The following is a 26748-nucleotide window of genomic DNA, read 5'->3' as shown; positions in this document are numbered from 1 at the left end:
ACTGCAACAGACCAACAAAATCAAAGTCTCTATGGCCGTGCAGGCTAGCTCAAGCGGAAAACCGCTGATCGTCCTCAAAACTGTGCCGTCCGCCGGACAATAAAAAACTATAAAACTGAAACGTGCTGTCCTTTATCCGGGCGAACTGCAAATCCCTATAAGCTGTCCTATAGATATTGAACGACTGAGTCTGGATAACTTCAAAAAAGGATGTTTATTCATACAAGGTTGTAAACCTGGCACAGATCTTAAAGTTGCAGAAAATGAAACAAATTTCCATAGGTTTTAGTTGCAGAATTATCCCTGGTTCCAGAAGGCAAAGGTGATTATAAAACCACTATACCCTAATCACGCTGCCTATATTAGAAGGAGAAACTCTTTCCTTCCCTATCTTTACAGCAAAGATTAGTTCTAGAAGCGACAGAATAACTAGATTCCTCTAACTAGATTTCCTATTCCAGATCAATATAATTCAATACTTATCTAATTTGGATAGGCTTAGATTGGCCTGGTTTTGAGGATGATTTGTCCCAGTTAGCCTTGCACAGCTCCAGCACGTTGGAAGACTATAGCCAGAATGAAGCTCCAAAATGGAGACTAGACCCTGGTAAAAAGGGCGGTCCTAAGATGTTGCATTCTTTGACCAATCACTGCAAAGAAAACTGCAGCCAGCTCTTGCAGATTCCAAGCCACTTTTCCTAGGCTTTTGCAGCGAGGCTCAAACAAAATGTAAAGGAGGGAAAACAAACAAACGACCAATAGGTAAGGCAAACCATCGTCCTGGGGGACGGAACAACTTTCATGAGTTGTTTTGTAGGAACATTTTCAGTGAGGTCAAGAAAACGTAATCTCTTGAACAGTTTGAACACCATTTACTAAAGCATTTACTTTTTGTTTTAAATAACAGTCATTTCCAATTGTTCTTTATTCCTTTCAATGAAGCCATTAGACATGACATTGAATTCATTAGGTCAGGTGATGGGATTTTATTTCCTGATGTGTGTGATCTCAATATCTTAATCATAGTGTTCTGACATCATGTTTCTCAATGATCCAGTAGTATTACCAATATAAGTAAATTTAGAAATAAGAAAAGAAGAGGCCAAGGAAACAGGATCTATAAACAACAGCATCAAATAAAAGTTGTCACACAAATTACCATATATACTCGAAGATAAGCCGAGATTTTCAGCCCTTTTTATGAGCTGAAAAAGCCTCCCCCAACTTATAATCGGGTCAAGGTCAAGACGGCAGTGGAGCCTGGAGGCTGTTGCTTGCAATATATATTTATCTCTCATCTTACCCTCCCTTATCAATGTTTACTTTTCCAAAGCCTCCCTCGCTCTTAACCAAGTTAATGTTTTGAAAAGGGAAAGAAGCCCTTGCAAGTCAGGAAGAAGAATATATATATATATATATATATATATATATATATATATATTCTTCCTGATAAAAACATTTGCCCCTGAAATATTTGTTAATCTCTGCTACAGATATATAGGCTTCCCCCTGCAAGCCTTTGCAATCCCTGTGTACCTTATCTATCTATCTATCTATCTATCTATCTATCTATCTATCTATCTACATTAATTTTATATATGAATTTTCCCCTCATATGTTTGCAAGTCTTTGCAAATCCTATATACATATAGATATATAGAGATTTCCATGTACTTGTATACCTGTATCTATGTGTATAGATTATTTTATATATGAATTTTCACCTCACATGTTTACAAGTCTTTGCACATCCTATACAGATATAATTATATATAGAAAGATGTCATAGATATATATGAATAAAGATATATAGGGCTTGCAAATATTTCAGGGGAAATGCACGTGCACACACACACAAAGATTTCTAGATAGATATAAACATAAATATATAGGGCTTGAAAATATTTCAGGAAGGAAATGCACATATATATAGAGAGAGATGATTTGCAAACATTTCAGGGGGAAATGCATATGTGAAATTAGTATATATAATTATAGACCTATATCTAGCTCTGCATTGTTTATGTAGGCATTGAATGTTTGCCTGTTACTATGTTGGAAGCTGTTCTGAGTCCCCATGGGGAGATAGGGCAGGATGCAAATGAAATTATCATCATCATCATCATCATCATCATCATCATCATTGTTAAGTTATTGTTAATACCATATTGTTTTTGTTGACCCTACTTTTCCACTTACAGAGCTAGTTTACTGTTTTTCTTTGATTTACAGTAAATATTCAAAAAACTTTAACCTACTGATGCCTCAATATAATTTCATTGGGATCTATTTTCATTTTGAAATTTACCAGTAGCTGCTCAGCTTATACTCAATAAGTTTCCCCAGTTTTTTGTGATTTAATTAGGTGCCTCGGCTTATATTAGGGTCATCTTATACTCGAGTATATACGGTAAGTTAAACTAGACACCAATTCTTTGTTGGCCTGTGTTTTTTTTTCATGTCAGGAGCAACCGGAGTTGCTTCTGGAGTGAGAGAATTGGCCATCTGCAAGAATGTTGCCCTGGAGACGCCCGGATGTTTTGATGTTTTTACCATCCTTGTGGGAGGCTTCTCTCATGTCCCCGCATGGAGCTGGAGCTGATTGAGGGAGCTCATCTGTGTTTTCCCCGGGTGGGATTCAAATCTGGCAGCCTTCAGGTCAGCAACCCAACCTTCAAGTCACAAGGCGTTTATCCCCTAGGCCACTGGAGGCTCCGTTGGCCTGTGTTATGGACCTGGAGTCCACAGACTAGGACAAAAAAAAAAAGAATAATGGGTGGAGACCCAAGTATGTCTCCTGAATTGGAGTCCTTCAGGCCTGAGATGCTGAAGACCCCTAAGGCAAATCATTTTGAACTTGGACCACAATTGTGCCCTTGGACTACTCAGGCTAGTACATCCATAACCAGGTTTTCCATAATCAAAGAAATCATTGAACCAACAAAGGCAGTGCACACACAATATGATCATTTGAAAAGTTCTAAGCTCCATACTAGGTGGCCTGGCATTTAAAACTTTATTTCTCCAGGGAAGATAAGGATCAGAGAAGTGGATTGTTGTTGTTTTGTTGCTGCTACTGCTGTGCCTTAGTTTCTGACTTACTTGTGTGTGTGTTTTTTTTTACAATATTTGTTCAGAAGTGCCTTCCTCTGACACCAGGACTGAGAGTGTGACTTGTTCAAAATCACACACTGGGTTTGTATAGCTTAGGAGGGATCCCAACTCTATACTCCTGAGCCATAGCCCAACAGTCCATTGTACCATTCTGGCTATGTAGACTGACCCATAAAAGGTATCAATGTGATCTCTCATAATCTTGGAGCAAGTTGCTTACTTGGAGACTTCCTTGGTGCTGGAATCCCATGGCTGTCCTGTTGCATTGATTCCCATGACCTGCTGTTTGGGACAAGAAGACAGCAATGTGGCCAAAAAAAGTCATTATACTTTTGATTTTCTGTCTGCATAATTATCACCCCAGAAACACCTAGAAAACTGGTGTTAAATACTAACTCAAAAGGTCAATCATCTTAACAGAAAATACCTCTGTGATCGTCCACACTCCCACTTCCTTCCTTCTTTGGTATTTGTTTGTGGAAGACAAATTGACTCTGCTGAGATACTGAATCACAGAAATGCTGCATAAATTGATGTGCTTCCATACCAACAACAGACGACAAGGTATTTGTTTACTTAGAGAAATATAATCTATAAAACATGCTTGAGCAATGGGCTTTTGCCTCTGCTCAGTACCTTAATAATTAGTAATTAGGATATTTACCATGGTAACATGGAGCAAACGGATGGATTTGAATATACATAGAGAATGTAATGTTCTGAGAAATGCACTCACCCAGAGAATGTAAACACTTACTAATATTTTATTAAAGACAGTGAAACTTGTTTTTCCTTGTACAAATATCCCTCTTTATTTGTTCTTCATGTTTAGTTATTTCTGGAAGGAAAAAAAGTTTGACTTCCTGCCCTCCAAAAGCAGTGAAGTCAATTAGGTTTGCATGAAGAATAGAAAGCCCTGTACAGCAAAAATCTTTTCTACAGCTACTTAAGATCAATCTTGTCATAGTGTAATTCTGAACATCACAGCATCCCCTTAAGGAGTTATAGTTTTCCATGTCAATAAGCCACAATGAAATAAAACCACATCCTTCCCTTTTATGTGAAGTCTGTCATCTCACAACAGACCAACAACAACAAGGTTCCCTTCTCATCATATATGTGTGTTTGTGTGTGTATTTTATTAAGGTTTTATAAGTGCATCTATAGGAAAATGTGTACATTATCTCTGTCATAAATCACCAGAGTCAGTCACCTTTCACTGACCCCAGAGAGGGATTTCCTGAACTCTAAGGTAAAGGTAAAGTTTTTCTTCTGACATTAAGTCCAGTTGTATCCAACTCTGGGGATTGGTGCTCATCTCCATTTCTAAGCCGAAGAGCCGGCGTTGTCCATAGACACCTCCAAGGTCATGTGGCCGGCATGACTCTATGGAGCACCGTTATCTTCCTGCCAGAGTGGTACCTATTGATCTACTCACATTTGCATGTTTTCAAACTGTTAGGTTGGCAGAAGCTGGGGCTAACAGCAGGAGCTCATCCCGCTCCCCGGATTCAAACTGCCAACCTTTTCGTCAGCAAGTTCAGCACCTAAGCAGTTTAACCTGCTACACAACTGGGGGCACCCCTGAACTCTTAAAGGTGGGATAATCTTCAATCAAAGATTCATTGTGAAGGCTTTACATGGACAGTAACTATAACATCCAAAGCTTGATTGTAAAAAAAAACTCAACAGCAGCTACCATACTTCCATTTGCTCTTCTAAGATCTTCCATATAACTTTTCTGTACACTATATTCCATAAAGTTATGGAATGTATAAACTATACATTTTTTCTACCTTAACCTTAAATGCACTAAGAAACTATAACTACCTAAACTTAAGGAAGGGCCATCACTCAGGAATGTCTCTCAGCCTTAGGAAAATATATATATGAAAAGACTATCATTCTATAAACCATATTTTCCAACAGCTCAACTGCTGACTCCTCAATAGACATCCTGGGACCCTGGTAGGGGATCTCCAGCCACATCATTGGAACTCAGCAAATTGAGGGCAAGGGAGGGGAAAATTCAAACTTGGAAAATGTTATAAAACTAGTTGCACAGCACTGTACCCTTCATGCTTGTTCTTGGGTCAGGAGCCCACATGCATCCATTCTTGGCCAGAATGCATTAAAAAACTGTCTTTTGCCTTCGCTTCCTGGCAAATCTTTAAAACTTTGATTGTTATGATAATGCTTGCCAAACTGTTCCCTCATATGATTATAGTCTAAATTCCATAACAGAACTGATCAGGTAAGAGAGAATCTGTATTCACTCACTATGCTCAAAATATCCATAACAAAAATATCAAATGGCCACTTGACGAATTCAAAATGTTTTGGTGTTGGTCATCCTATCATTCTTTGCCATTGGCCCTGCTGGATATAGCTGACTGAAGTTGCTGTCCAACAATATCTGAAGGTTGCAAGTTGCTCCCATGTGTTATAAAACATCATCCCTCCAGTCTGAAGACATGACACATGGAAAAAGTGGAAAAAGTCACCACTTTATTGCACAGCAAGATTCAGCCATTGAAACCTGTTCAGACCCTCTTAGACATGCTGTGTCCGAAATGAGTCTGAAGCAGATTTGGACATTGTCTTCCTTACAAGTAAGGTAAACTGAGAAGGACCTGACAACTCCACACCATTGGCACTGTTCAGTCACCTGGAGCCCATGTATCAGACTCAAAGCCCACAGGACAAATCCACCACTCCATGTCATTTTATGTGCTCATCCCCCAGTTGCAGAACTACGCCTTCTGTAGTCCTCATCATTAGACATCATGATGAGCTGATGACAGTTGTGATATAACAACATATGAAAGACTGCAGTTAATTCTGTTTAGTTAGGATGGTGTGGTTTGAATTTAGATACAAGTTTTGTGGATATGATGTCTGACTTTAAAATGACCTTTAACGTTTCCCCAACCTCAGAGCCTCAAGTGTTGTTGGTTTGCAATTCCCATTATCCCCAGTCCACTTGGTAAATAATCAAAAAAATGATGGGAGTTGTTGTATAGTAACATCTAGGGAACAAAACTGGATAAAAACTAAAGAGCACCAACCTCTATGTATATATGTACCATGTTCCCTCACTTATCGCGGGGGTTAGGCTCCAGGACCACCTGCAATAAGTGAAAATCCGTGAAGTAGGGACACTATATTTATTTTAATATTTATACATTATTTTAGTCGTTACACACGATTTTAAGTCTTTATCAACCAATCGTGTATTAATAAATCACCTCCTTCTCCTCCTATTGCCGCTTGGGCTCCTTTTCTCTCCCTTTGGGTTCTCCTTCCTCCCTTCCTTAGGCTGTAAATTGTAATTTTTTATGATTTCTAATAGTCTTTTAGAGTTTATTGAAAAACCACGAAACAGCAAATCCGTAAAAAGTGAACTGCGAAGTAGTGAGGGAACACTGTATATATATTAGGGGTGTGTAAATTTTTTCATTAGTTATTGTAAGTCAGATCAAATTTGTTAAATTTGTACTTATTTTGCAATATGTGGGCATGGCCTGCATGAAAAACTAAAGAATCGAGACTTACCCAATACTTTTTTGTTTGAATTTTGTAAAGCTCAGAAGCCTCCCAAAGTCAGTTTCATTTTCAACGTAGGAAAGCAAAATCACACATGCCAAATATATACATATAATTGGCCCTCTTTATCCATGCATTCTCCATGCATGGGTTCAATGGCCCTTTGATGACAACCATAAGACTGTTGTGGCCCTTGATGAAAACAAGTCTGACACCCCTAATCTAGAGTGCTTATTTATTTATTTATTTCATGTCAAAAGCATTGCATAACAAATACAATGTTTAGAGTGCTAAACAGCCCAAAGACTACTCTCTTCCTGTCATCTCCTCAATAAAACCATCAAAGAGCAATAAGATGTGTTATTATGAGTTACCTTGAAATATACACCAGAATGATAAATTTATTGCACTAGCTGGCAGCACAAGATACTAAGCGATACCAAGATAGAACACACCAATTAGCTATATTATCATCACTTAAGGTATGATTAAACTGTTCAAATTAAATTAAAAACAGGGCATCCAAATATCCAGTTATGACACACCTCAACATTCCTAACCACACTAGAAATGTGTCTGCCTAGCAATTTGATTCTTTAATTATTGCCATTGGCTGGAATCCTGGAGCCAAGATTCTGGCCAATCCTTGAGGAATTACATCTTTATAAATGGGCTTACATCTGTGGGAGTTAGACTGGGCAGTTCTGTAGAATCCACATCTGGTAGAGGTTTGCTGTTATATTCCTATGGTGCAGAGTCAGCAAAGTTAACATGGAGCAATGGGACAAAATCACAATGGGATGATGCAAGTCTTCTGATATAGATCACACCAGTCTTGATGTTTACTGGATGCTTTTGGCATTGAATTGAATATTTGTAATTGGTGAACAGGATTCTTAGTGTCTGTCCTACATAAATGTAAAGTTAAGTGATGTAAATGGGCACTATTGCTAGTATCTTTTTATGCAGCTTCACAGTTAATTAATAGGGTGTATTTGCTTCTCCCACACAGCTAAGTATTTGTAAGGTTATATAATATAGATGGTAATATAGGATTCTAAGAATAGTTATATAAGATTCTGACAATATCATCATCATCATCATTTAATTACTTATTAATCGCCCTCCATTCATGATGCTCTAGGCGATTTACAAGATAAAAAGGATAAAAATACACACATACAAATATTAATAAAATTAACATAGATTAAAAGGTCTAGTAAAGAGCCAGGTCTTGAGTGCTAGGGTGAAAGGCCCTAACTCATGCATGGCTCTCATATAGGGCGGCAAGGCATTTCATAAGGCAGGGGCAGAAATAGAAAAAGCTCTGCATCTGGTCCTTTCCAAGTGCACTTCTCTAGGACCCGGTACATAGAGTAAGTCTCGTTGGGATGGTCGTTGCGACCTCCGATGATGGGAGAAGGAGAGAGAGTCCCTAAGGTATGATGGGCCCTGGCCGTAAAGAGTTTTAAAGGTCAGAACTAGCATCTTATATAGACCCCGGCAGGGGTCCCCAAACTTTTTAAGCAGAGGGCCGGTCCACAATCCTTCAGACTGTTGAGGGGCCGAATTATCATTTGAAAAAAAATACAAACAAATTCCTATGCATACTGCACATGTCTTATTTGTAGTGCAACAACAACAACAATGAAAGAACAATACAAATACAATATTTAAAAATGAAAACAATTTTAACCAACATAAACCTATTAGGATTTCAATGGAAAGTGTGGGCCTGCTACTAGCCAATGAGATAGTCAAGTTAATTAGGATTGTTGTTGTTGTTGTGTGCCTTCAAGTCATGTCAGACTTTGGCCGAGCCTAAGTCTAAAATTAATTATTTATTTACTGCATTTATTTACTACATTTATATCCCACCCTTCTCACCTCGAAGGGGACTCAGAGCAGCTGTATGTACATACAATATATTATATTATTAGCATAACACAATATTATTATATATTACTATATTGAACTATACCACTATACTATTATATAATATCTAATATATAACATATAATTAATATTATTATATGGTATTACTATTAGTATTATATTGTATAACGTAAGATTATTATCAATATTATATGTATATACAATATATTATATTATTAAAACTGATATAAAAATATTATATTATAAAACAGAGGCCGGGGGCCAGGTAAATGACCTTGGAGGGCCACATCCGGCCCCCGGGTCTTAGTTTGGGGACCCCTGGACCACGGTAATCAGTTGGAAGCCAATGCAGATGCTGCAGCACTGGTGTTATGTCGTCCACATATTGATAGCAGTCTAGGCCGAAACTCCGAACCAAACTAGCAAGGGGTCTAACGTAGATGTTGAAGAGAAGAGGGGAGAGAATTGTACCTTGGGGTACCCCACATAGGAGGGGAGATCTGTCAGAGACTTGATCCATATACTCCACGCATTGGCTCCGGTTTCGCAGAAATGAGTTGAACCAATTGAGGGCCTGACCGCGAACTCCGGACATGGCGAGACGGTGAATCATTAGATCGTAGTCAACGGTGTCAAACGCTGCGGTAAGGTCAAGAAGTACCAGAAGCGCTGATCCGCCGCTATCAGACTGGCGACGAAGTTCATCTGTAATGGCAACCAGGACTGTCTCTGTCCCATGGCCAGGGCGGAAGCCTGACTGGAAAGGGTCCAGGCCGGCTGTATCATCCAGAAATTGTTGCAATTGTCCCAGTACAGCCCGCTCTATCATCTTACCCAAGAATGGGAGGTTGGAGACAGGACGATAGTTGGCAAGGGTCATGGGATCCAAGCTAGGCTTCTTTAGCAAGGGACGAACCCTTGCCTCTTTTAGGTTGTCCGGGAAGACCCCCTGTTCAAGAGAGCCATTGATTATATTACTCAACTCAACTCAATATAGGACTCCAGCAACAATTACATAATTTTCTGGTAATATGAATCCCACCATAGTACACAAGTAAACTATATCCAGAAATAGGTCTCTGAACCTAAATTTTATTTTCTGAAACAGTGTCTTTCTTGGCCTTGATTCTATTGCTATTAACGGTTTCTTTGATTCCTCTATATTACACCATGTTTGAAATTTCAGAACCTTCTTTCACAGTGATATTATTGTTATTGTTGTTGTTGTTGTTGTTGTTGTTATTATTATTATTATTATTATTATTATTATTATTATTATTATTATTATTATTTTCACATCCTCAGTGGATACCAGATGGAAAAGGGAGCAACCTCCATCTCCTTTCTGATTCACTTGAGAATTCAGAATCTTGTCACAACACATGAGAGACTTTCCTAGAACAAGTGCATTTAACTGTCTTATGCTGTTTCACTTAGCTGAGTAAAATCCCACAGATGGGATTTTTGAAGGGCATAATCAGTCAGTCCATCATCAGAGATTTTGTATGGTCCATTCTGAGTGAAACATGTGGAGTGTGATGACTCATGGGCCTTGTAGTCCTGCTCATGACATTGTGATGCCTGATGAAGAAGAAAACTTGGGTTTTTTACCTCCCCAGTCAGAACTGGAATCTTCCCAGCCAGATTCTTCCCAGCCAGATCTGGGAACCTTGCACCTGCAAGAGAGTTGTGTTCCAGAAGTATGTCAAACAAACCCTGAGCCTACATCTCCTGTGTTTTCTCGCCATGAGTTTTGTAAACAACAGAGAGGTTTGGAAGCGGCCTCGCACAGGAGTGCTAGAATAGCTGCTAAGAATTTAGCCAATTAAGCCTGCTTTCCGTGAGAATCTTTAAGGAGTCAAACATCTGGTCTCAGAGATTAGCTTTCGTTTCTGGTTCCCAGAGAACTGCTCTCGGCGGGAAAGTTAGACTCTATATAGGTGTTTTAACCGCGAAGTAACTTCGCGGAGTCAATTCGTCAGCCTCCGGAGCGAGTTGTGTCTGGACAGCGCGCTCCGTTCCAAGCCTCGTTCCTGTTTAAGCCTTGTCCTTGTTCTCAAGCCTTCGCTCCTGCTTCCCAGCCTTGTTTACCTTCGGACCTTGCCTCGCCTTCCAGGACTAAACCTTGCCTTGTTTCACGGATTTTACCAAGTAATTCCACGGACCTTGTTCTTGTTCCTCGTTACCTTGTGTCACGATTCAAGCCTTGTTTTAGCTACACCATCAGCAAGGACGAAGTGGACCGCATCCGTGATAGACTCAACGTGCAGGATGGAGAAATAAAAGGGTTGAGAGAGCGCGGAATCCGCCTCCCGGCCATGGCGTTGCCAACCAAGTTTTCTGGAGAAGCCTCCAAGGTCCAAGTTTTCCGCCGCCAGTGCCAGGCTTACCTAGAGGCCCGTGCCGCCGAGTTTCCCCAAGAAGACATCAAGGTGGCGTGGGTTTACAGTCTTCTAGACGGGCCAGCGGCCAACTGGGCGACGGCACTGTTCGATCAAGCCTCTCCACACCTAAGATCAGCGCAACACTTCTTGGACCACCTTAAGGAGACCTGGGGAATTGAGGACAATTTGGAGGCAGCCGGTCACAAACTCCGCCGCCTCTTTCAAGGAGACAGACCCATGTCTCAGTACATAGCCGAGTTCCGAGTGCTGGCCCACAACACCGGCTGGAACGATGTAGCCCTCAGAGGACAATTTCGGGAGGGTCTCAACATTGAAATGCTGGAGGAAATCTCCAAGGTGGATCCTCCCCACACTCTTGAAGCACTCATTGATCAATGTTTACGGGCTGAAGTCATGATTGCCAACAGGAAACAGTGGGTACGAGGCCAGAGCGGTAGAGCTGGGGCAAAATCCCCCGCTCCCGCCAGCGTTCAGCCGCGTCCAGTGTGGAGACCCCCACCACCATCCCCATACCCCAGAGGGAGCGAGGAGGTGCCGATGCAGTTGGGCAATGTGCGTCCCAGATTAGATGCCGCCGAGAAGGCCCGCCGCCAACGCCTAAACCTCTGTTGGTATTGCGGGAATGCGGGCCACTTCGCCAGAGAGTGCCCAGCCAAAGGGAAGCCCGCCGCCCGTCTTGCGGCGGCGTCCTCCACGGAGACGAAGGCGTCTGAGGCGGCTGGCACACAGCCGGCGGGGGAAGCCAACGACCGGGCGTAGAGAGGCTCGCCAACCCGGTCAAAAAACCCATTCAAGAGCCGCCAACCGGGGTCCTGTTCCTTCTAGTGGTCACCTTATGGTCAGCAAAAAGGGGACCCGTCATGATCCACACCATGATAGACTCAGGAGCCACCAACAATTTCATTGATAGAGAGTATGCCGACTCTCTGGGATTACAATATCATGACTTCAAGAATGCCCGTGTGGTGCAAGCCATCGATGGCCGCCCTCTCAAGACGGGCCCCGTAAGCCAGTGGTCGGAACCCACCAGGATGTGGATAAGGGAACATATGGAAGAGATTTCCTTCTTTGTTACTGAGGTTCCCCACTTCCCTGTGATTTTGGGGATTCCATGGCTGACACTTCACGATCCAAGCATCTCCTGGTCCAACAGAGAACTGCAGTTTGCTTCAAAGTACTGCCAAAACCATTGCCTCGTAGCCAAGGTCTGCCATGCCACAGACACCGAGCCCATTATCACCTTGCCAAAGAAGTACTCCGAGTATTGGGATGTATTCAATGAAAAGGAAGCCGAAAAATTACCCCCACATAGACCTTATGACTGTGCCATTGACTTGGTGGAGGGGGCCCCGATCCCGCGAGGGCATCTCTACTCCCTGACTGAACCGGAGCAAGAAGCTCTCAGGGAATTCATAGAGACAAACCTTCGCAAGGGATTCATCAGACCCTCTCAATCCCCAGCCGCCTCCCCAGTGATGTTTGTGAAGAAGAAGTCAGGGGAATTACGCTTGGTGGTGGACTACAGAGCATTGAACAATATCACTAAGCGGAACAGCTATCCCCTGCCCTTAATCTCGGATCTACTAGACCGACTTCGAGGAGCCAAGGTCTACACCAAGCTGGACCTACGGGGGGCTTATAACCTAGTTCGCATCAGAGAAGGGGACGAGTGGAAGACCGCCTTCCAGACTAAATTCGGATTATTCGAGTCCCGAGTTATGAATTATGGTTTATGCGGAGCTCCCGCAACGTTCCAGCATTTTGTCAACGACATCTTTCAGGATTATCTAGATCGGTTCTTGATCATCTACCTGGACGATTTTTTGGTGTTTTCTAGATCACAATCAGAACATGAGAACCACGTTAAAATGGTGTTACAACGATTGCGGGATCATGGGCTTTATGCCAAGCTGGAAAAATGCGCTTTTGATCTACAAGAGGTAGATTTCCTGGGGTACCGCATCTCGCCTCTAGGGCTCTCCATGGACCCGGCAAAAGTTTCAGCAGTATTGGAATGGCGGGCGCCAACCAACAAGAAAGAGGTGCAGCGATTCTTGGGGTTCGCGAACTATTACCGCAAGTTCATTCCAGATTTTGCCCGCTGGTCTGACCCAATCACCAGTTGCATCCGTGGGAAACAGCCCTTCCGCTGGACTGATCAAGCAGAGAAAGGGTTCCAACAACTAAAGAAATTATTCACGTCCCAGCCAATCCTTCAGCATCCAGATCCTGAAACCCTTTTTGTTGTGCAAGCGGACGCCTCTGATGTGGCAATTGGAGCTGTACTCCTACAACCGGTGGGAGATCACCTTCATCCTTGTGCCTTTTATTCTCGTCAACTAACCGCACCAGAGAGAAACTATACCATTTGGGAAAAAGAACTATTAGCCATAAAGGCAGCTTTTGAAACTTGGAGACATTGGCTAGAAGGGGCCAAATTTCCCATTGAAGTCCATACTGATCATCGGAATCTAGAACATCTAAGAACTGCCCGCAAGCTAAATCAGAGGCAACAACGTTGGGCTTTATTCTTTGAACGTTTTAACTTCCAGATTCATTATGTAACCCCAGCCCAAACCAAGCAAGCAGACGCCCTGTCACGTAAACCGGAATACGCTGCAGGACGCAAGGAGACCTTTGAATCCCAACTACTACAACCCGAGAACTTTGCCACGCTCACAGTGGGGAACACCAAATCCACTCTCATTGATTCAACTCCCTCTACTCCAGGGCCCCTCTGTGCTCAAGAAATCAGGGCTAGTCAGCAAGCAGATGCCTGGGCGCAGGACCAACTTCGTCAAGGACTGCATTTTCCCTTTTCGCTTAAGGATGGACTGCTTTGCTATAGAAATCATGTTTATATCCCACCAGGACCGGGCAGGGAAAAAGCACTTCGTCTGTGTCATGACTGCAAGCCAGCAGGGCATTTCGGACTATTTAAAACCATGCATTTGATCCTAAGAGATTTCTGGTGGCCCAAGATCCGCAAGGATGTGGAAAAATATGTCAACACCTGCCCAGTATGCCAGCGCTCCAAGACAAGAAGGGAGAAGCCCTCAGGGCTTTTACACCCCCTTCCTACCCCATCTCGCCCATGGGAAATAATTTCTGCGGATTTTATCACTGACTTACCACCTTCCTGTGAATTTACCACGATCCTAGTGGTGGTGGACCTTTTTACCAAGTTAGCCCATTTCATTCCCTGCAATGGCCTCCCCACGGCCAAAGAGACTGCAGATTTATTCCTTCAACATGTTTTCAGATTACATGGGTTGCCCAAGAGTTTGGTCACAGACCGTGGGTCCCAATTCACCTCTCGTTTCTGGAAGGCACTACAAAAACTATTGGGCATAGACTCTTGTTTATCTTCCGCTCATCATCCCCAAACAGATGGGCAAACGGAGCGCACTAATGCCACTTTGGAACAGTACCTTCGCTGTTATGTAAACTACCAACAGGACAATTGGGCTTCTCTGTTACCACTGTCGGAGTTTGCCTACAATAATGGAATCCAGGCTTCTACAAAAGAAACGCCGTTCTTTGCAAACTACGGTTTCCATCCACGTTTCTTTTCCCCTGTCATTGAAACTTCAGAAGTTCCCGCAGCAGAGGATTGGCTGCAGGAACTCACAGCGGTGCAACAACTTTTGCTCCAGCAACTGGACCAAGCCAAGGAGGACTATAAACGTCACGCGGACAAACATCGCCAGCAGGGCCCCGAAATCAAGGTAGGAGATCGGGTTTTTCTGTCCACTCGCTTTCTGCCCTCCCATCGCCCTTGCCGGAAGTTAGATGCCCGTTTCATTGGCCCCTATCCAGTGGTGGCGCAATTAAACCCCGTGACTTTCAAACTCCAACTTCCGCGTTCAATGCGCATTCACCCAGTGTTTCACCGCTCCCTGCTCCTTCCGGCGGATGGTGTGCGGCCAGATGTAAACCGGCCGGCCCCCATCCCTGTTTTGGTGGATGGAGAGGACGAGTTCGAGGTTCAGGACATTTTGGATTCTCGCTTTCACCGCCGCCGCCTGCAATATCTCATTGACTGGGTGGGTTTTGGCCCTGAGGAACGCTCTTGGGAAGACGCCTCCACAGTCCATGCTCCTGATCTAACCCGTCGCTTTCATCAGACCTATCCCGCCAAGCCACGACCTCGCGCCTCGGGGAGAGAGTCCCGGTTTGGGAGGGGGCTTGAGGAGGGGGATAGTGTGATGACTCATGGGCCTTGTAGTCCTGCTCATGACATTGTGATGCCTGATGAAGAAGAAAACTTGGGTTTTTTACCTCCCCAGTCAGAACTGGAATCTTCCCAGCCAGATTCTTCCCAGCCAGATCTGGGAACCTTGCACCTGCAAGAGAGTTGTGTTCCAGAGGTATGTCAAACAAACCCTGAGCCTACATCTCCTGTGTTTTCTCGCCATGAGTTTTGTAAACAACAGAGAGGTTTGGAAGCGGCCTCGCGCAGGAGTGCTAGAATAGCTGCTAAGAATTTAGCCAATTAAGCCTGCTTTCCGTGAGAATCTTTAAGGAGTCAAACATCTGGTCTCAGAGATTAGCTTTCGTTTCTGGTTCCCAGAGAACTGCTCTCGGCGGGAAAGTTAGACTCTATATAGGTGTTTTAACCGCGAAGTAACTTCGCGGAGTCAATTCGTCAGCCTCCGGAGCGAGTTGTGTCTGGACAGCGCGCTCCGTTCCAAGCCTCGTTCCTGTTTAAGCCTTGTCCTTGTTCTCAAGCCTTCGCTCCTGCTTCCCAGCCTTGTTTACCTTCGGACCTTGCCTCGCCTTCCAGGACTAAACCTTGCCTTGTTTCACGGATTTTACCAAGTAATTCCACGGACCTTGTTCTTGTTCCTCGTTACCTTGTGTCACGATTCAAGCCTTGTTTTCAAGTATCAAGTTAATTCCTAGCCTTGCTCAAGTTCATGGACTAAAGGACCTCGTCATCTCCCCTCACCTTGCCTGGCAAGGTGAGTGTTTCGGTTACTGGATTACAACTTTGGCCCTTAATATTGCATATTGGACATTGTTTCTTGGACTAATTTTGACCTTTCCTGAAAGGTCTGCTTCTGGACTAACTTTTACATTTGTTTTCACCAACTTTATATACTCCTTCAATAAAGATAGTAGATAGATTCTGGCCTCTGTGTATGGTTATTGGTGCCTTGCAGCCTGGGTTCTGACATGGAGACCTTTTATTACATTCAATAGGTGGAAGATAAATAACAATACAAATGAGGTTCAATTATTTATACCAGGTTGTCTGTGTTGTACTCTATTATAATCCAATCAGGGAGATTAGTGGATTCAGGAAAAAAAAATTGGTGACTAATTAGTTACATATATTTATGTAAGGTGACATGAATAATTCATTAACAATATTTTTATTACTACTCTTAACATCTCTCACTGCAAGGACATATGTTTCAGGTAGATCTCAACTAAATTTCAAAGAGAAGGTGCTGAGACTGTAATTTGAGCAATTTAAGCCAGCAAGGGCCACCGTTTTCATATCAAGAACCACATTCATTTAGCTGGGAATGTGCACCAGAAGTAGATGGAGACAAATCCAGATGTAGAGGAATCCACCTATCCCCCTTTCCCTTTGTTTCTGTCCACTTTCCTCTTCAATTGTAACAGATCACTACTGCAAGGGCCAGAATAGATTATTTACTGAGAAGTTTTGGAACTGGACCATGAACTACATAAGTTCAGGCAATTGCCATGTGTAACTTTAAATCTATAGGTACAGCTTATCAAATGTGTCCTCACTGGTTGCTTAAAGCCAGAGCCCACCCTAGGTATTTTTCAAGTGTAGGCAAACAGAATTTTGGCGCCCCCCAAACCAATCACTGAAAAATAAAAGTGTTGGATAAGTGAAAATGTTTGATAATAAGGAGGGATTAAGGAAAAGCCTATTAAACATCAAATTACATTAAGATTTTACAAATTAAGTACCAAAACATCATGTTTTACAACAAATCAACAGAAATAGCAGTTCAATACCTTGCGGAGGCAGGCCACAGGAGACAGGAGTTGCCTCAATGCCCCCCCCCCAACAAGATGGCGCCACAGGCAATGGCCTAGTTGGCCTGGTGGTTGAACTGCCTCTGCTTACAGCTCATATAGCTTTTTGCTGTAACCATCAAGGCTATTATGAGGCTTTCCCTCCCAGACATTACACACCAAGTGATTCTCACTAGCCTCTGATACCTTGGCCCAGCAGTTGATAGGAACTTCTGGTGAATTACCACTACCCTTTGTGCCCTGATTGAGTGAAAAAGTCATGGGGATTGAGGTATTCGGACCTATCAAGAATGTGCTAATCAACACATAAAGATGTGGGAAAGGGTGAGAGCGAAACATTTGAGATGTGATCAGATACAGGAGAAAATCGGGTTTGCCCTGTTTGCTTATAGCCATAAGAACTACATAGCATGCAGCACAGCAGACTTGTCAAGTCTAAGTTGTGGCTCTGTTATAAATACTTTATTAAAAGTGTTAAAAAGTTATTGTATTTTTTTTCACAATGAGACAGCGTATTAGGCATTTTACAGAGAAAGAAGGTAGATACACAGACTCTATATAACTACATTGAGTACACAAATAAAGGGGAAATTACATTTTACTCAGCATTCACACACATTTGAACATTCGCTCATTCATGCATACATTCACTCATTTGTGCATACATTCCTTCTCCTGGAAAAGAGACTCGAAGTAGGCCAGATTGCATTCTCAGAAAATCTGCCATTCTGTGAATACACCCATTCTGGAAAAGATAATGGGTGACCAGACTCTGCTGTCTGCCACGATTTTGGAATAGTGAAGTGTCTGTTATATAGCATATTTCTACTAATGTTGTTCAAAAAGTTGTAAATGAATGACAGGTGTTTTCCAGTTAAAACTTGCTGACTCCATCAGTTCTAGACAGACATTGGCTTTTCTTCTTAACTGATAATTAGTTTTCCTTCTTATTGTAAGGAGCCATTATAAACACTGCCTTAACTTAAAAGAGCCATTGTCTCTGGTAATGTAACGATGTTGTTTTCCACCACAGAGTTCAACAATTAATCATTTGTCTCTGATCATTAATGTCAGCAGTTCAGCAATCTTTAATTACAGTTCAGCAGTTTTGTAGTTTTACACGCCTCAATCTTTGGATGGCATCTTTAAGCTATATAGGTCCCCAGTCATACCTTTCATAAAATTTCATTCAATTTCATTCAAACCACATATCATATATTCATCACAGCTCTAGTTCACTAAGCACTTTGTATCTAGCTACATTAATTTTTAGAGCTCTGATCACTACTTTAATACACAAAATCTTAAACTGCCATTTTGAGAACCAAAAAGAAAAAAAGAAAGAAAATTGATGGGGCTAAGTTTAAAAAGCAGAATAAAAATTCTCTTGATAGCACTTATGACAAAATTAAAACAAAACTTTTTCTCACTATCAGAAATGTTTTGATGTATTTGTTTACACTTCTATGATGCTTTGTCTTCCATATAGTTGGATGAGTTCTTCTTCCTCTCATTTAAGCATCACAGCAACATAACTAGGTACATTATTCTGAGAGAATATGGGAATAGTCCAAGGTCACCCAGTGAGTTTTCATGGCTCAGAAGGGACTTGAACATGGATTTTTCACTTCACGGTCACACACCACCAACCACCAAGTCATAGTTGCTCCCCTGTGAAAAAGAAGATGATCAGAGTTGCTTTTATTATTGCTTTGTCAAAAAGATAATTCCCTTTACATAAAATAACATTTGGCGACCTCTGAACTGTGCATATGATAGTAGAAGCAAATAGAAATGTCTGAAAAATTGTAAGAGGAAGTAGGAAAACCCCACATATTTTATTTATAATAGCAGAAACGAGAAAAAGGAGGTAGGGATGCACAAAGCATTGTTAGAGGAGGTAAAGATGCCTGAAGAATTTTATTTTTGAAACGAACTGCCTCACACCTCTCAAATTGATATGGCTGTGATTAGCTGTCTATCAAATTGTATAAGTGTAAGTAGTTCCCTATCTGAAGAAGACTGCAACTATCTCTCACCATGGTTATATTCACATTTGTTATGACAACTTCATCATCTTTTGCTCAATATTTTGTTAGCATGTACTATGCTGGACCTCTGAAAGCAGATGTGCACTCTGTCTATTTGAAGCCTATTTACCTTTGAAGAACCTTCCAGACCTTGTGTTCTGTTGACATAGCCTTTAGAATGCAGGGTTACCTCCATGTCACAATAAAGTAATAGAATGGAAGGCTATGGAATATAGTAGTGAGAACAAAAAACAAACAAACAATAGCTTACAAAGGAGAAGAAAAGAAAAACGATTAGCTAAAGATTCTGTCCTCACCCCCTAAAAATTGTTTGGAGGCCAGACTTGGTTCAGGTAACCTTCCTCTGAACACATATGCCTTCCTTCAAAAGTCCTTACCTGTATATGTCTTGTAAGGGAAAGGGAATATTCACAGCCTTCTTCTATATCCAAAATGGTTATGGGACAGGATTGGGTATAGTGCACCCTTAGGAACAATTTGATTTCGTGCTTTAGCATTTTTGCATCTCTTTGTAGGCTTTATTACTAGAAACATCTGGATTAAAGGAGGCTGTTTCTTTTCTCATCTATTCTCATTTTGTTTCTTCACTCGAGGTATAAAAACAGCTGTTAAAAAATGGAGAAATGTAGTCCCCATTCTCTTTCCAACTTGTTGACTTGTAGCTTACAAGTTTCCTGTTTACTGCTTGTTTAGAATTATTCCCCCTATAATGTTTGCTAGTAATTAATATTCTCCCCCAATTGTTTGGTTGTAAAATTTTACATGATAATATTAAGCTGCATTTTCTGGTCAGGACAGGTAATGAGACCAGGTTTAGGCAAGGGCAGATATGAAGACCTGAGCAACATCTTCCATGGGGGGGGGGGTATCTCTCTCTCTCAGTCGCATAGTCGTTTCCGCCTCTTTGTGACCGCATGGACCAGTCCACGCCAGAACTCCCTGTCGGCCGTCACTGCCCCCAGTTCCTTCAAGGTCAAGCCAGTTACTTCAAGGATACCGTCCATCCATCTTGCCCTTGGTTGGCCTCTCTTCCCTTTTCCTTCCATTTTCCCCAGCATCATGATCTTTTCCAAGCTTTCCTGTCTTCTCATGATGTGGCCAAAATACTTCAACTTTGCCTCTAATATCCTTCCCTCCAGTGAGCAGCTGGGCATTATTTCCTGGAGGATGGACTGGTTGGATCTTCTGGCAGTCCAAGGCACTCTCGGGATTTTCCTCCAGTGGAGTTGAAGGACCCTTCAAAGCAGATATTATTGATTGTCTGCTTTGATATTCTGGGTTATTTGGTTGTGTGAGAGGGTCCTAAGTCATCTGAAGCCATGAATCTTTCTTTCCATCTGCTTCTTTGTTTTTTTCCTCTGACCATTGACAGACTGCTGTATTAGTTTCAAGTTACTGGTGTATCACCAACATACTTGTCCCATTGTCCTCTGTAATATCAATTGGGTTATCTGAGTCCACACTGCCATATAACCTAGGGCCCTTCCAGTCAGGCCCTATATCCCAGGATCGAATCCCAAATTCTCTGTTTTAAACTGGATTATTTGAGTCTGCACTGGCAGATAATCTGGAATAAACAGAAAATCTAGGATCAGATCCTGGGATATAGGACCTGTCTGGAAGGGCCCCCAGTTCAAAGCAGATAGTATGAGATTTTTTTTTACAGCTGTATGAAAGGGCCTTAGTCTAAACCAATATGGCATGGTAAACTAAAAAGATGAACACAATCTCTAAATGGAGACAGGTACATATGATGTTATTTACTTATTTATTTATTTATTTCCATCATTTCTATCCCACCTTTCTCACCCGAATGGACTCAGGGCGGCTCACAATCTGGCAAAATTCAATGCCAATATACAATACAAAAAGCTAAAACATAAGCAATTAAAACAATTAGATAATTTAACAAAAATACAATAAATAGATTTAAAACCATACATTATAAAATACTTGAGCCATTCGTCCACAAGACCTTGTACATAAACCTTAATCCGGACCGAGTCAAAGCCAACAGAATTCATTCATCAAATGCCTGCTCACAAAGCCAAGTCTTTATTTTTTTCCCTAAAACTCAGAAGGGATAGAGCCTGCCGGGTATATTATAGGCAATTATAGGCAAATATATATGTTATAGGCAATTCTGATGAAAACTTGGTGAAATGAAACTTATGAATTATGGCATGTAATAATATTTTTTTGGACCTCAAATACAAATCAAGGCTTGAGGATCTGGATTGCTACCACTGACTTTCAGAGAGAAATGGTAACAAAAACAGTAGTTACAATGTATCTGTGTGTGTTTTTAAGTCATATATTCACAATTAAATTGGAGATATGGTTCATCCTAAGAGGCATATAGACAATTTCAAAAAAGAAAACCCAGGAAATTTTGTGCCAGGCATCTGTGACATATTATGTGACATATTACGTCAAAAAAGGGGGAGGCAGAGATAAGGGAGAACATGTTGTCACTTTTTTTCCTAACCTCTCCCTATTTTCTGCTTACAGTGACTTTCCTTTCTTTCCACTTCTGCCCTGATAAAAACCTGATGATGCTACTTCTTCAAGTATTTCAGAAGTAGCAAAAGACTGCTGTCATGATACTGGGTTTTGTGTGTTTGTTTATTACTCATTTCCTGGCTACAGTGAAGTCAGGTGGCAATCCTGAGATCCTCTCCCACTTCAAAATGGTTGCAGAGAAGTCTACCTTCTCTGTGGCATCTGTGTTCCATCTAAACAACAACAGCAGCCAACTGGAGTGAGAACAGACTCATACAAACAAGTGGGCAAAAATGATGAAGAGAAGAACAAGTTATTAAACAAGACAATAGCAAATAAGAAAAAGTTTCAGTGAGAGACAGTCCTTTAGTTTGACCTGGTATAATGCATGTTATATACATAGGATAACAGCTATCATAAAAGAATTAATGGTTTATTAATAGCTGGAATGGAAGTGAATGTCCCTGGATTTTGCTTGCTAGCAGGAGGAGAAGAGTGTCATCCAAGAATTTGCAGCACTTTATCAGTCACCTCGTGTTTAAAATGTTTATATGGTGCACCTTACCCAGTCTACTTTTACAACCTCTCCATTTTAATCCGTGTTTTTATTAGTTCTTGTCATTTGTTTTTATTGGCTAATGTTTAAATTTTTATAATTGTGCATGTCTTTTGTCTATTGTTGTGTTTTATATTGCTATTGTTTTTATTCAGTCTTGGCCCCATGTAAGCCGCCCTGAGTCCCCTCAGCAGTCTACAGGTGGGGGAGATAGAGGCGGGGTATAAAAATAAAGTTATTATTATTATTATTATTATTATTATTATTATTATTATTATTATTATTATTATTAATTATCATTATTGATGTTGTTATTGTTGTTTTAGAGGGAAGAATGTTTAGTTCTCATTTGAGATATTGATTTAGAGAGTGTAAAACATTGTCTGGCCAAAATATGGAGTTATCTCATTTGGTAAAGGCACAACTAAGAGTAAAATGGGTCACTTTGAAGCATTGTAGAGAGAAACAGCACCACTCCCAAGTGTTGATAGAAGTGAGTAAAGCATCTTCTGACCTGAACTGTAAGAGAGATATTTTCTCTAGTGATGACCTCTGCACAAATCTGTTGGAAAGAAGGATATAGTGAGGGAACTATTGTTAATACTCTAGCTGTGAATCTCCCAGATAATCTGAGTTCATGTTAGGGAGAAAAACATCTGGATAACTAGATCTCAGTATTATTCACGTGTGTCTTTTGGTATTTTTGCTAACTAGGTTTTGCCGTTCCACTACTTTTGGATTCTGCTTTCAAGATTTAGGTAAACATTTCCATATCAGTCTTCCTGCCTATATATCAATGTATCCACCTTACTTGCACAAAATAATGTTTTTTTTTTTCTATTATCTGCATTCTCACAATATCTTCACTTCATGAGTGTGATGGCACATCCGGGTTTTTTTTTCAGTATTTAAACTTACCATGCTAAGCCTTTGGATGATTGTAAGCAACAAAAGGTGCACTTGAAAAGAGACCACGTAACACGAAGTCTAGAAAACCTATCTTGCAGTGCATTCTGTAGTGTATTCTTCAGCAAAGTGCAAAGCAAAGCAACAAGCATACATATGATAAAGAGATACCTAAAAATTCATCTGATGGGAACAATGGACATTGTTGAAGGAATGGTAGCCGCAGTTTGGAGCGCTCATAGTATACTCATAGGTTTGGTAGTAGTTGTTCTGCTGGCACAAAACTACATGTAAATGTGAGGATACATCATTCACAATTTACCCTTTGACTCTGTAGACTGCTGCAATTCCTCCCAGTTTGAAGTGGGGGAAGAACCTGCTTCTAAGAGATAATGGCTAAAGGGGGATTAGTAAAACCTGGTTTGCATTTGTAGATGACAGCACAGTAAGAGTTTCTGTGGCATATTACCACTTTCATATTATTATTTATAATTTGTAATGGGATAAAAATATAATCATGTGCCTCTGATATACCTATCACATAACCCAAACAAAACTTAATTTCTTCATCACAGTTCCATCTGTGGCCACGTTTCTGCCAAAATCTATTCACCTGAAAAAATAGAGGGAATGAGAAGGAGTTTGGGGATTCAATGGCAGGCAATTTTCAGGAGAGAGAAAAAAAGCAATATCCTTTCTGAGTTCTTATCCATCATGTTTTGTTTTCACTTGCAAGCAACAGGAGAAAAATGCTACATTTGTATTATGGGCAGTGAAGGAGTCAATACAAATCAAAGGCTTTCAGCAACATTTTCACACTTCTTTCAGTTAGTCACTTCTTCTCCCTACTAGATGCATTATTTGGGTGATGTTTTCACTTTATCAAACTTATGGGAAAGTCTTGAAAGTCTGCTAATTTTTAATTTGGCCAAACATCTGTTGGGGGGCAGGAGCTGCTTGAAGGCATTGAGGTCATAACACAATAACATTTTCTTCTGCCTTTCTGAAGAGAGACTGTCAAATCAAAACACATCTACGTTCTGAAACACTATAATGAGTCCAGAGAAGACTAAATTGTGATAATTATCCATGCAGAAGCCATTGATAGTAGCTGTTGACAATAAAGGAATGGTGACAAAAAGTGTTTAGGCTCCATTAGCCGCCAGGATTGGGAAGCCAGTGAGAAAATGGGGATTACTTCTCAACTTGTCCACTACCATCACCACTACTTCTCAATGGGAAACATGATTCTCATCATGTCTCCAACACCTGGTCAGAAAGCAACCTGGATTTTCAACTCCACTGCTAGATGTAGGATGGAATTGCAGAAGTGACTTGACCTTTAGCTACTTGTAGCTTCCACTTAGAGTTGCTTGTTTTTTTCCTTTTCAGGGGAAGGGAGAGGGAGAGGAGGGGTGTATGGGAGGAGAAGGAGAAGAGGCCGCAGAAATTCAATTCCATTGGAGCATTGACATCTCTATTTTCTTAGTGTTGTCTCGGACCATGGATATTGAGCCTTACCTGTAAGAGCACGTGCTATAACCACTTCCCTCTAAAATGACAATGACAACTAATAGATTCAAAATGTCTAGGAGGGCTGAGTGGTGTCGGAGGTGCGCCAGGCAGAATGTACTTTATGCCCATGTTGACCCTAAGTAGAATAATTCGATTACATGCCTGAGCATATATTTCATATCTCTGATAGAACAGAATTTGACATTTATGGAGGGTGACACCCTCTATTAAACTTGCATGTAGGACAAGTAGTACAAATTTTAGTACCCATGAGGAAAAAGTATAAAGAACAAAAAAGGCAGCCTAACAGCCTCTCCTCGGATTGCTCAAAAACATGTCATCTCAAACACAAATGACCTCCTATATATACAATTGAAAATGAATCAGTTCAGTAAATAATATATCTGGCAAATTAATATACTGTTTAAATTCACAGTAATATCGAACACCATCAAATGGATTGTCCCATATACATAGAAATGCAGTCGGCGTTAAATTCACAGTAATAACAAGCAGCCTCAAATGGATAGTCCAATATACATTGAAGTGCAATCGGCGTTGTATATTCTATTGCCGAGAAGAGTAAGTTCGCCACGACCGGTTTCGGCCCTGCATCAGGCCTTCCTCTGGTGGTATAGTTCCAAATTTAACACTCGTTCTCCTTAGAGATACCTGTTTTTTACAGTGGAATGGGATACTCTGCTGTGTGTTAGGTTCTAATTGCGAGTACGAGTGTTAAATTTGGAACTATTCCACCAGAGGAAGGCCTGATGCAGGGCCGAAACCGGTCGTGGCGAACTTACTCTTCTCGGCAATAGAATATACAACGCCGATTGCACTTCAATGTATATTGGACTATCCATTTGAGGCTGCTTGTTATTACTGTGAATTTAACGCCGACTGCATTTCTATGTATATGGGACAATCCATTTGATGGTGTTCGATATTACTGTGAATTTAAACAGTATATTAATTTGCCAGATATATTATTTACTGAACTGATTCATTTTCAATTGTATATATAGGAGGTCATTTGTGTTTGAGTTGACTCAGGAACCCATTTAGAGTGTTCAAAAACATGTCATGCCAGACTAATCTGATCTCTTTTTTTGATAGAGTTACAAGCTGGGTAGATACAGGGAAGGCTGTCGATTTAGCGTATCTGGATTTCAGTAAGACCTTCAACATGACCTTCTGGCAAACAAACTAGTCAAATGTGGGCTAGACAAAACTACGGTTAGGTGGATCTGTAATTGGCTAAGTGAACGAACCCAAAGGGTGATCACCAATGCTTCCTATTCATCCTGGAAAGAAGTGATGAGTAGAGTGACACGGGGTTCTGTCCTGTGCCCGGGGTTGTTCAACATCTTTTATAATGACATAAATGAAGGGCTAGAAGGCATGAACATCAAGTTTGTGATGACACCAAACTGGGAGGGATAGCTAATACTCGAGAAGACAGGAGCAGAATCCAAAATGATCTTAACAGATTAGAGAGATGGGCTGAAACTAACAAAATGAACTTCAACAGGGACAAATGCAAGATACTCCACTTAGGCAGAAAAAATGAAATGCAGAGATACAGAATGGGGAATGCCTGGCTCAACAGCAGTATGTGTGAAAAAAATCTTGGAGTCCTTGTGGACTACAAGTTAAACATGAGCCAACAATGCAAGCGGCAACAAAAAAGGCCAATGGCATTTTGGCCTGCATATTACCACTGTCCTAATCTCTTTATGAGATCTAGATGATGTTTTGGTAATTTCAGAACATTTCAGGCTCCCTACTCCTTTCCTAAGTCTTTTGGCTTCTGCCAGAAGTATGCATGTCCATTTAAAAAAACAATTTTTGTCATCTTTTAAAGTCATTCTTTTTCTTCCCTTTATTTTTCTCTTGCACAATTTCAGCTGGATTTGTAGTGCTCTCTCTCCTTTTTCTGTTTATGTATGCGCATACCAAAGGAAGAGAAAAGGGAAGAAACTATTCAGTTTTCCACATTTCTTTTGCAAGTTACCTCTCTGATCAAGTGGTGAATAGAACATTTGCTTTGTTGGCACTAAGCAGTGCCTCAGAAAGAAGTATCACACCCTTTTTTATTAACTTCCCTACTTATTTGAATTACTCCTGTTGCATTTGTTTGCCCTTTGTAATATCATCACCAAATGGCCAGATCAGATTAGATTGCTGTGCAATGTCCATTTCAGTGTGCAAAACCCTGTTTAAATTAGCCATGTGA

General features: G+C 41.1%; 1 long non-coding RNA gene across 1 annotated transcript in view; it reads left to right on the top strand.

Annotated features, from left to right (window-relative positions):
* The window catches only part of LOC103280234 (uncharacterized), a 203889-nt gene extending 181999 nt beyond the window's left edge, over window positions 1-21890 (top strand). Inside the window, exon 5 of the long non-coding RNA XR_010004469.1 lies at window positions 21545-21890. This is a non-coding gene — a long non-coding RNA (uncharacterized LOC103280234). The remainder of the gene's footprint in view (window positions 1-21544) is intronic.
* The last annotated feature ends 4858 nt before the right edge of the window (window positions 21891-26748 follow it).

The sequence above is a fragment of the Anolis carolinensis genome, chromosome 3, assembly GCF_035594765.1.
Source record: "Anolis carolinensis isolate JA03-04 chromosome 3, rAnoCar3.1.pri, whole genome shotgun sequence".
Lineage (NCBI taxonomy): Eukaryota > Metazoa > Chordata > Lepidosauria > Squamata > Dactyloidae > Anolis > Anolis carolinensis.
This window is presented reverse-complemented; position numbering and strand designations above follow the sequence as displayed.